Source organism: Triturus cristatus, chromosome 2_1, assembly GCF_964204655.1.
Source record: "Triturus cristatus chromosome 2_1, aTriCri1.1, whole genome shotgun sequence".
Taxonomy (NCBI): Eukaryota; Metazoa; Chordata; class Amphibia; order Caudata; family Salamandridae; genus Triturus; species Triturus cristatus.
In genome coordinates, this window is record NC_140581.1 from 564,419,658 (window position 1) to 564,432,136 (window position 12,479).

The following is a 12,479-nucleotide window of genomic DNA, read 5'->3' on the forward strand; positions in this document are numbered from 1 at the left end:
ACTCTGGCATACTTCTTCCACGAAAAAATCTCCAACATCTACAAAAACTTTGAGCCCCAACCCACCACCATAGACATCCCGCAGCCACATTGCTCCAATAGATGCAAACTCGACCACCTTCTGATCACCTGGGACCACCTCACCACTCAAAACACCACTGCCAACATGAACTCCATCCACTCACGAGCACCCACAGATCCCTGTCCATGCCACATTTTTAACCTGGGAAGCAAGTCGATCAGCAATTAACTTACCACCATCTTCAACGCATCCATCACCACAGCCAACTTCTCCGATGATTGGAAACACACTGAAGTCAAACCCCTTTGAAAGAAACTGTCCCCGACCCCAGAGAACGCAAGAACTTCTGTCCCATCTCTCCCTGCTCCACTTCCCCACTAAGGTCCTCCTAAAAAGTCATTAACCTCCAACTCACGGAACACCTGGAGAACATCAATCTTCTTGACAACCCCCAGTCCGGATTCTGCACCAATCACAACACTGAAACCTCCCTCATTGCTGCCACCAACGACATTAGAGCCCTCCTTGACTGAGAAGAAACGGCAGCCTTGATCCTCCTCGAGCTCTCAGCAGCATTCAACACATACTGTATCCCTCCACAACCTTACCAAGAGACTCCATCACATTGGAATTAAAGGAGGCCCCTCAAATGGATCGCCTCCTTCATCACCGGAAGAACTCAGAGAATCCACCTTCCTCCCTTCACCTCCTAACAGAAGAGCTTCACCTGCAGCGTCCCTCAAGGGTCATCCCTCAGCTTCACTCTATTTAACACCTACATTACCCCACTGGCCAATATCACCAGAACCCTTGTACTGAACATAATTTACTATGCCGACGACACCCAGCTCATCCTCTGGTTAACAGAAGAGCCCTCCACCACAAGGGCCAACTTCCACAGAAGCATGTTGAGCATTTGTGACTGGATGAGAGACAGATGCCTGAAACTCCACACAGAAAAAACAGAAGTACTAGTCTTCAGGAACAACACCATCCAGTGGAGCAACTCCTAGTGGCCTTCCGAACTAGGACCCTCACCCATGCCGACATATCATACTTGCATCCTCGGCATCATCCTGGACAGCAAGTTCACCATGAACAACCAGATCAACGCAGTCTCCTCCACCTACTTCCTCCCTCTTTGTATGCTCCACAAGATCTTCAAATGGCTCCCGGTCAGTACCAGATGAACCATCACCCAAGCTCTAATCACCAGCCAGCTGGACTACGGCAATGCACTCTATGCAGGAATCCCCTTGCAGAGCAAACAGAATTCTACAGCCAGATTCATCCTTGACCTCCCCAAGTGGATCAACATCACCCTCCACTTTAGGAAACTCCATTGGCTCCCCATTCAGAAGAGATGTCACTTCAAGATACTGATCTACACATACAAGGCCCTGCACAACCAAGAACCAGCTTGCATCAACCACCGCTTGAACATCCACCATCCCTTCAGACACTTGCTCTCACCTCCCTTCACCTTGCTCACCCCCTGCATACGTCGAAGTTACAGCTGAGGTTGTTTCCTCTCCTACCTGGTGGCCAGGAGCTGGAATGACCTCCTTCTTCACCTCCGCATTTCACTCTCTCTACTGGCAGTCAGGGGCAAGGACTCAATGCCCGGCTGTTCGACTAAGACCCCGCAGCAGATCCTCAGTGCCTGGATACCCTCACAGGTGATTAGCTGCGCTATACAAGTTCTGATTGACTGACTGACTGCTCTGTGTCAAGCTACCAGAGGGATGAGCACAGGTTAACCCCAAATTACCCCGTGCTCAACCCCTGGTAGCTTGGTACAGACCAATCAGGCTTAATGTAGAGGCGATGTGTATAGTAGCTGTGAAACACTTCAAACTGTAAAACAGTGAAACCACCTCACAAAAAAGATCCCTGTTAGACCTGTCAGCCCTTTGGGTGGTCCCTCCTCATCATTATTTATTTTGTCCCACTTTTGCCTCAAACCCTGTTAGTATTTTTCCTTTTTGGGAACCACCAGACTTTTTAGTGTTGATGCAGGGTCAGGGAGCCATTTTCCCTACCCCTGGAACTTCTGTCTGAGGGCCTGAAACACAAAATGGTGGCCACCCATTGTCACCTGAGACATAGCTGGAACCTACTAGTACCTTCCAGATCATTCTAGAACCCTGTGACAGTGTGAGGCAGGTTTAGAATGTTGGGAAGCCAGCTCAGAGTTGGCAGTTGGAGTAGGCAGTTGGCACCTGACTGGAGGGGAGAGAGGACAGAGGAACAGAAGGAGGAAGGAGTAAGGCAGCAGGGGTGGAAACTTGTGCCTGGAGTGGGGTCCAGAAACCCACCCTTGATACTAGTCCCTACTGACCAAGCCCAGCCTAAAGCCCTGTGTGGGATAAAGACCAGAAAATCATCTTAAGGACCTGAACAGCCGGAACAGGCCTTAAAGGAGAAGAACAGCAAGTTCCTGACCTGTTTGGTGGAATCCTCCTGGAGACCCGACGTCGAGAAGCCTGGAGACCTGGAGCCCGGGGTGGAGAAGCGGCGCTGACAGAAGGCAGACGTCGTACCCGGAGCCGCTAGAGGTCGAGTGAGGGCGCCGACGGAGGTCGTGGAGAGACACCGGAGGTCGAGTAGAAGTCACCTGAGGTCGAGGTGAGGCGTCGACGGGGGAGTGAAGTCCGCCCTCCGGAGTCGCCGGAAGCTGAAGTAAAGCGCGCAGGAGGTCGGGAGTGGAGGTCGCACTCCGGAGTCGCCTGAGGTCGAGGCGAAGCGCGCAGGAGGTCGGGAGTGGAGATCGCACTCCGGAGTCGCCGGAACCCGAAGTGGAGCCGACGGAGGTCGGGAGTGGAGGTCGCACTCCGGAGTCGCCCGGAAGCGGGGGAACCGTGACCCTGTGACGCCGGAACACGACATCGAGCCGAGGCCGCCCAGCGACATCAATCCGGAGCCGCCTCACGGCATCGACCCGGCGTCAGGTAAAGCAGATCGACGCAACATCGAACCGAGGCCGGCCAGCGACATCGAATCAAAACCGCCCGACGGCATCGACACGGCGTCAAGTGGAACAGATCGACGCGACATCGAATCGGAGCCGCCCAGCGACGTCGACCCGGCGCCGAGCGGAGCCGATCTTTGTGAAAAGGGCAGTAAGTGGTAGAAAGGGCATCTGAGGCCCTGTGGAGCCCTAAAAGACCAGTCTTGGGGCTAGAGGGGTGTTAGGACCAACCTGAGAGTGCTAGGGGGTGAACTGAGACTGGTGCAGGGACCTGTGTGAGGGACTGTGTAGTTGGAAGAATCAGAACCTTAGGTTTCCCTCATTCTACCTCAGCTTAGGCCCCAGCCTTGACCACTCTAGGTGGGACATCCCCAGGCCACCCCAGTGTCCATAAGCTGTACTTGGGCATGGTAAAATCAATCTACCTCATAAATGTGATCTGATTTGCAATTGTTTGATGGCTTATATTATTTATTGAAGGTGTTTTATTTATTATCTGACCGTATTTATTCCTGCCTTGTATTTATTGTCTGACAGTATTTATTTGCCCTATGTATTTATCGCACCTCTATTTATTCCTTGTGTATTTATGACCTAATCCTATTTATTGCACCTGCAAAGTGTTATTAATTAATTGACCTGCTATTTCTGAAGAAAATCCTTTTGTATTGTATTTGTGTCATAACCCTGCAACTAAGAGGAAAATTAAGATAAACACAAAGAGATTCTTTCATAAATTTTTACGGTGTAGAGTCGTTTTTGGAACGGATGAACGCATGGTTATTGTGAGGGTGTGACGTACGCTTAACACGGTGCCTGACCCCCGACCGCTCGAGCCAAGCTACCCCTTGTGTTGGGAAAAACCGGGTGACTGTTAACCTGGTTGCCCGGGGTTTTCTAACAATCCCACACCAGGTTAGACAAATAAATGTAATTAATAAACCTGAGTTTAGAATTTTTAAAGAATAAGCTGTGAAATAGCACCTAAAGAAAGAAAGCACCAACTGCCGCCATCTAGTCACGCTGGACATGGTCAAAGTCAAAAGCTCAGGTCGACTGCGATGGAACGTGGGTCGAATATGGTCCCAGATCCATCCCACTGAAGTTTTACCTTCTCAAGTTTTGTGCCAAGAGTCTCGTTCACATTGGAGAGAGTTGCAGAGAGTAAAAAACGTGCAAGGTGGTGGTCAGCATGGCATGGAGAGCAGGCCGAGTGTCGAGGATAGGCATGCTGGATCTTCGTGTTGGTGAAACCCGGCAGGCTGTCAATGCTGCTGTGTGAAGAGACGGGCTGGTAGCAGCTCACGCTGGATTTCGGTATGAGCGGCAGAGTTCTGGTACAAACAGGCCTGTTGGCAGTCACGAAGAGCCCAAAAGCTTGATTTCAAATGCTTGTAAGCCACAACAAGGGTCCAGGACCTGAGAGGCACCACTTGGGAATCAGGAACTTGCTGCAGCTGGGGACAGGAGTTGGTTAGGTAGCCTTTTATGTCCCTGAGGCACAAATTAAGAGGCCAGCAGACTAACCCTTTAAGTCACTTTGGAGTCCTGGGTTCAAGATTAAGTTGCAGGTCCAGTTAGTCTTTCCTAGGCAGGGGCAGCAGGTCAGGTCTGCACAGCAGGTCAGCAGTTCCTTTAGAGCCGCAGTCCTGCAGAGTGGCAGTCCTTGTAGTAACACAGCAGTCCTTCTTCTTGGCAGAGTGTTCACAGGTCCAGCAGTGCACTGAAGTTGTGGTGTCTGGGTTCCAGTATTACACACAGTTGGGCCCTTGAAGTGAGGAGAAGCTTCATGAGGCATGCCTTTGAAGTGCATAGATACCCTGCCATCTTGGCTCTGGCTCCAGACTAACTACAGGGGATATGCAGCCCTTTGGGTGGATACAGGGCACAGCCTATTCAAGTGTAAGTGGGGCTGGGCCCAGCTTCTGCCACCATCCTGCCAGTGATGGCTCATCCATTGTGTGTGCCTGTCTAGGAGGAGTACACAAAGCCCAACTTCAACCTACACCCAGTCATGTGGCCAGAAAAAGACTGCAGGCACCAAATGGCTAAGGCAAGAAAATGCCAAATTTCTAAAGCGGCATTTTCAGAATTCCAATTTAAAGTCTGACTTTACCATAACTTATGATTTTAATTGGTGATTCCAGAGACACCAAACATTAACAGGTAATCTCTTCATATTTGGAAATTATACTTACAAAATGTAATAAGGCAACTCCGATGTTATCCTATGGAAGAGATAGGCATTGCAGTTGTGAAAAATGGATTTAAGATGTTTTCAATACCAGGACATGTAAAACTTAAAAGCACATGTCCTACCTTTTAAATCCATTGCAACCTGGGCTGTCCAGGACCTATCATAGGGGTGCATTATACATATACGAAGGAAGGTTTGGCCCGGGCAAAAGGTTAATTTTGCCAAGTTGAAATTGCAGTTTAAACTGCACACACAGGCTCTGCAATAGTAGGCCTGAGATATGTTGAATGGCTACTTAAGTTGGTGACATAGTTAGCACTCCAGGCCCACTAGTAGCATTTAATTTACAGGCCCTGGGCACATGCAATGCCACTTTACTAGGGACGTATAACTATGCCAATTGGTTATAAGCCAATGATACCATGTTTTAAGCAGAGAGCACAAGCACTTTAGCACTGGTTAGCAGTGGTAGAGTGCACAGACTCCGAAGGCTGCCAAACATTAATACAGTAAAAATAGGAGGGGGAAGGCAAAATGCAGAAAGGGCCAAGTCCAACAAGGGGATAACTTGACCCCTGAAGTGGAGCCCCCTCCCAGGACAGGAAGCAGCATGTCTTCCTGCAGCCTATCCCTATAGGATCTGGTGGAAAGGAGGGAGGAGAGCGAGTTCAAGCTGCAGATGGCCCAGTGAGAATGGAAGAGAAATGGAGGAATGGAAACTGTTCATGGAGGAAAGGATCACTTTTGAGCAGTTGGCTCATGAGAGGAGCCTTAAGGAGCTGGACATCAAGGCCAGACATGCAGAGTCAAGCTGTAATGAAGCCAGCACATCTGCAGTGCTCTCTGGAGACATTAGCGTCCACATCCCCCAGGGTGTGGTACCTAACTTTGTTGTGGGGAACGACATTGCAAATGGTTTGAAGCTTATGAGGTGTCTTTGGAAATGCAGAGCATCCCTGAAGATGATTTGGGGGATAGCCTTTGGAAGCATTTCTCTAGCGAGGGGAGGGACGCCTTCCTGGCCCTACAAAATGGGAACATGTTGAAGTATCCCCCATAAAGGAAATCCTTGTCAGAAAATTTGGCCTCACCCCAGAGAAGTACAGGCAGAAGTTTGGGACAGCCATAAACTGCTCCAACAGTCCTGGATGCATTGCATGGACTTCTTTTGCAAGGTACTGGATGATTTGGTAAAGGACAGTAAAGTAAAGGATTATCAGGGGCTGTACAATTTGATTCCAAGAGAGCATATGTTCAGTCTTTTTTTGCAGATCTGCACCAGCACCTTATTGACAGTAATCTCTCTGACCCCAGGGAGCTAGTAAAGAACGTGGACCACTGGAACAGTACCAGGGTCCACAGAAGGTATTGGGAGGGGCTCACCACAAGGATGAGCAGGGTCCCCACCAGAAGGAGGAGGGGCAAGACAAACAAAAAATCAGGGATTCTTTAAAGGTCCCCAAACAAGTGTTATGGTCCAGGACTCCCAATACCCACCTAAACAGCAGAAGAAAAAATGGTTCCCTGACAGTGAGTTATCAATGAAGACCCCCCATAATTGCTAGTATTGTCATTAGGTTGGGTACTACAAGGGTAATGCCAAGTGTCCTAAGCAGGAAAACCAATGTATATGTTGAAATAGAAATAGGCAGAAAATTAAGAGATGACTTTCATGAAGGTACTTCGGTGCTAGTGGGAGACTGTATGCATTTTGGAGTCCATAAAGTGAAATACCCTTAGAGTGTTACCTTGATCAAAAATAAAGATACAGTGAAATGTCCATTCACTCTATCTTATCCATTCAGAAAAGGTACCCATTGGAGGGTTCAGAGAACTCAGACACATTTGGCAGAAGCTCCTAGTTACCCACAGGTATCTGGCAACACCATTTGTAATCATGGAGTTACAATCCTCTAAGTGGCATGATCCTGAACATCTCTCAAATCGAATGACTAGAGACTTAATGCAAATTAGCAGGAGCCACCATTCACCTGCTTCGATCTGTTTTTACTATTATTCTTTATAGAACTCTTCCTGTTCATATTTTTCAATTTTACTGTAACTCTGAGGAAACATGGCAAGTTAATCCTCCAACATGAACAAAGCCCACACAAGTCAAATACGCCCTCCACCTCTGGTAACTATCCACTTCAGGTTTACAGTGCTAGCTCTACACCTACCACAAATCAGCTGATTCATTTGGACACAATGCAGCTTGGAAGTGGCAACAAGACTGTCACTAGGTAGGCAATTTTTAGATCAGAGAATGAGAGCTGATCCTAATGTGCCTCAAGATCAGTCAGGTGATTGGTACTACAGTTCTAAATAAAGACTTCTCCAAAAGCAGAATCCAAGGACAGCGTTTTAACAGCTTATCAAACATTCCCCCCACAGTTGCAAGTCAAGCTACAACCAGGAAGCAGCAGTGGGGTGGGTGGGGGGGAGGGGTGGGGTGGGGGAGATTGGGTTATAGAAAAAAATGACTTACCTCCCGACTGGCTGGCCGCGACTGCATCCTCTTCTTGGCTCCATGAGAGAAACAGGAAGCAAGGAGCACCAGGGCTCCCAGGCTTCCTGCAGCCAATCACAACACTGTGATTGGTCTGAGCGCAGTGTGGGCGGGAGGAGTAGGCATGTTCTCCATGCAGGCTGTAATGCAGCCTGCATGAAGAACAGGGAAAGTGTGCATGACTGTTTTGGGTGGCCCAAGAGGGCTGACCAAACAGTCATTGTGCACTTAGGAGGGTTGCACCACTCCTCCCCTGCTCTTCAGCCCCACACCCCCACGCAAGCTGCCACAGTAGCAGGACAAAATAAAATGATAATATTAGTTATTATCATTTTATTTTTTCCTTTCCTTTGCTACTTCAAGGCAGTGGGGTGATGCTACTCTGCCTTAGCTGAGGAGCCGCCACTGAGGGTGGCGGATTGGGTCTATTGTGTCACATTAAACAGGAGTAAGCTCTGTGAAGGGACTTTAATAGAAAAGAACTCTTACTTTATTGGATTTTAAAAAACTAGGGAGTGCTGGAGTGATTTGCTATCCAAAACAAACCCACTGTATATCAGTAAGATTCTATGGGATTAGCTTTCCACCAGTCCAAATCCTACATATAATTCTTGTAAATGTTATATATGGCAGATGCTTTATAAACAGAGAAAGCCTTCTCTGAATTGTAAAACTCCTACAGTCTGAAATGTGTCACCCCCCAACAGCACAAAGACTTTCCACATTTTTCTGGCATAGCTCGGCAGATATGTTTCCTGCAAGAAGCTCATTGAAGCAGGTATTCACAACTGCTTACCAGAGAAATCATTCTTTAATGACTATTCTCCCCTAGGCCAAGGGAACTATTCACTAGGAGAATTTCCTTGGGGGCATCAACAAAACCATTATCTGCTCATTACGAAAGCAAGACTTTAATTAGATCTTTGGAATTCCTGCCTGACTGGTAACAATTATAAAGCTTCACTCTTTTTACCTTCATTAAAGGTAGTGATAGGTCCCCTGTGCTTAACATTTTGTTTTAAGGAATAACGTGTTCCTGGGTATCACTTTCATTCATATTTAGATGGGACCTCTGATGGCAATTATCTCCCTGGGTAAAACTTCAGATGGCTGTTGGAATTCCCTGTAGGACTGTCTTTGATGAACACCTAGGGGCATATTTACAATGCCCTTGTGCCTTTGGAGCATCACTTTTTGCGACTCTCAGATGGCACACAGTACAGGCCCATATCTACAAGGTTCCCCAAAGCCACCCTCCAAAGCTTTTCATGGAATTGTAGATAAGGTGTATGGCCACGCAGCGCAAGTCGCTGCGTTGCCTTATATTGCTGCAGGGAGGTGTGTCATGGGTGTTGTTGTGGGTGTTCCCATGCACCACCCATGGATTTCGACACTGCCCCAGGTTCATATCATAGTGTGAATCTGGGGCAGCACCAAAAATGTATGCCTCCACAGAGCAGAAGTAACAAGGAGAAATGTTTCGATTTCTCCTAGTTTTTTCTTATTTCCACATGTGCTTCATTCTGCAGCACACATAAAGCAAGGAAAATGCCTCTCGTGATTGTTTTTGCGCACGAAGATGCCACTTTCTGCACAAAAACAATCATGCCAACAACATAGACACCCTTGCACCATGGAGGTGGGAGCCCTGGTCAAGCATCAACAATAATCATGGTCATGGTGAAGCACAAGCCAACCCTAAATTAACCTGCGGTCAACTCTCTGGTAGCTTGTGACAGTGCAGTCAAGCTTAAATTAGAGGCAATGTGTAAAGTATTTGTGAAAAACTTCCAACAGTAATGAAGTGAAAACATCACACAAAAAGAATCCCATATCAAGTTAGAAAAATGTATCTTTCTTTAATAATAACTAGAACAAGACCAAAACAACAAAAATCAGCATTACCGAAGATATGAAATTTAAAAGATTTTAGTGAAAATTGTGCCAAAAAGCACAAACTGTGGATATCTGGTTGTGCCAAACTGGAACAAGTTCAGGACAACCCCAGTGGAGTGTGGGCTGGCTACAGAGACCCAGTTAGGCCCGCTAAATACAATAACTTAAGTCTTGCTTTGTGGAGCATGGCAAAAATTTGCATTGGAGATGCGTCACGCAGCCAAAGTGATACATCAGTTCCGAGCTGTGGCGAGGCTGCAATGTGAGAGCCTGCATCGTCGTCAAAGATTCCATCGATGTGGCTTGTGGTACAAAGTCTGGTGTTGAGGATGGGTCGCTCAGTCGGGGCAATGAGTCGGTTCCAAAGAGCTGTGAAGCTGCGATGTGGACTCCAGTGTCATTGTCGAGGCTGCAGTAGATGAGGGATGTGAGGACCTGCAATGAGGATGCAGGTATGTGCAACAGGTCGAATCTATGCCACAGTGGTGATGCAATTGTTCTGCACAGGTTTGTGCTGCACAGCAGAGGTGATGCGTTGGTTCTGCTGGATCCACAGGGGTTGCAGAGCACCTTAACCCCACTTCCAAGGGTCAAGGACCAAGATGGCACCACTTGTCAGAGTAGACTCACAGAGTCCAGGTGCAAGTGCAAGGTTGTTGGAAGCCTGTTATGTCCCTGAGTCTTCATATCAGGGGGGCAGCAAACTGGCCCTTGGAGTCACTCTGGGTTCTGATGGACCGTAAATGTTAAATGACGCTTGCCTCTATCAATTCTCGCTATCAAAAGATACTTACGACAATTTTTGTCGATGAAGACATGTTAACTGGCTAAGTCGAAAAACAAGTGATTTCATGCTGCATCATAAAAGTGTTTGAAACAGGATAAAATGAAAACGTAAACAAAGAGAGAAACAATAAGTAAACATGCACGTCTTTCCGTGGTTTTGAGAAACAAAATATAACTAACATAGAGAGTGTTGTTACGATAATTTTCAAAATATATTGAAATGAAATAAATGTCTGCATAATAAAGTTCCTGAAATGACTAAAATACTTGATCTAGTAATAATCAATATCATGTAAATCTGCAGCTTTCTGTACGTTATATCGTGATACGTGTATTTCAGAGTGACACGTTAATATTTTGCTTTGAAATATGATAAACGCACAAATTATGTTCTAAACATTTTTTTTAGTAGTGCCTAAGATTGACATGCAACCATTAAAAAAGAATAGAAATTGAATTAATCAAGAGATTTTGAAATAATTATTAATGTGTGATTTATAAGAATTATGACACAGTAATGATTCAGCGAAATTTCATGTAGGCCTCAGATGCTTTTCTTTCCTGCTTGAGTGTAAAATCATACAAAGTAGTCACTTTGGACACTGTGAGAACTTTTCATGAAGTTACTATTCTGAATTGGTTGACAATGGACTTGTTTCTAGTTAGACAACACTTTTGACAGAAATGTAGCAATATTATTGCAAACCTAAGAAGAGCGCTAGGGAACGGACAGACTGTGAGCGAAATTAAGTTTCAACCACTTCTGTGGAGGTGATGGAAATGAAACACAAATTGAACTTAACAAACCTAATGAATTTGCAAAAGGATTACTTAATTCTACTGGATTTTTTAGTGATGTATTGATCACCCCATGAGCAGCCCACTGTGAGCGACCAATGGAAACCATATGGACTGACAAACAGGATACTTTGTGGGTGTAAACCGTGAACTTTGAAAAGTGCCCCATGAAGGAGGAGTCGGTTTGACTGTCATTTTTATTTTCCCTGACTGCCATGCTGTCGGGCTGACTCTTAATTTCCCTCAGTGCCAAATCTTTGAACTGAACTTTCTTGACTGCAAATCGGAACCTGCACTTTGCCAGCTGGCAAAGCTGAGCAGGAATTTTTTTTTTCTGCTGAAGGATTAACTGACTCCTTCTATGGCATGCTGTGCTGCAGTTCTGACTTGACCAAATCCATATCTGAAGACGGACTATATTTCTCAGCCATGTTTATCTACATTTTATCGTGTGGCTATTTGTATTAATTCTGATATTAAATCTGATTTGAAATGCGATTTCATGATCTGTCCTTTCAAATTGAGGCTTTCAATAAATGTTTTTATGAGTACTCACTATCATATTTGTCTCATTCTTTGGTCAATATTTTCTTGTCTCAAGGCTTGTGTTATGGTGTATGGATAAGGTATTGAAATTGGCATGTGTTTGGCAGTTCTTTATTCCAAGTTCTCATAAGAAAATGGTGTCACATTCTCCAAAAATCCAAGTCTCTGTTAGCTCAACAAAGAGATCCATTCGAGGACCATGGTTTCCTAAACAGGATGGTGATTAGTGTGTAAGAAATTATAAGTTTATGGGCTCAGTTGGAATAATAATTTGTTGTGTTGTAGAGAAATAACATTTTGTAATCTTTCCACTGCAACAGTTTTCTAGTACCCTGTTGGATGGTTAGGTTAAATAATTAAACTAGGATATCAGGATACGTGGTTATAAAGGTGTTTCTAGTAGCTTAGAGAAGTAGTAACGTTCTGAGTGATGGTAATATTTTGACTCAACAAATACTAGAGTGGATTTGTGATCACAGATTTACTATGTCATATTGTGAAAATATTATGTCTCTGTTGTATTGAAATTGAGTATTGGTGAGGCCTAATTGAGTATGGGTCCGTCGAGGCCTAAGAACCTGGGATATGCACCTACGGGTGGGTCTTAGTGTGGCATACACTCAGGGGTATATTCACAAGAACGTGTGATAAATACCGCAAGAGTAGCGTGACGCAACTTTCAATATCGCAGCACATCGCGGGACAATAACCATGTGTCAACGTGGAATTCACAACAAGGCGGTAGCATGCGATAG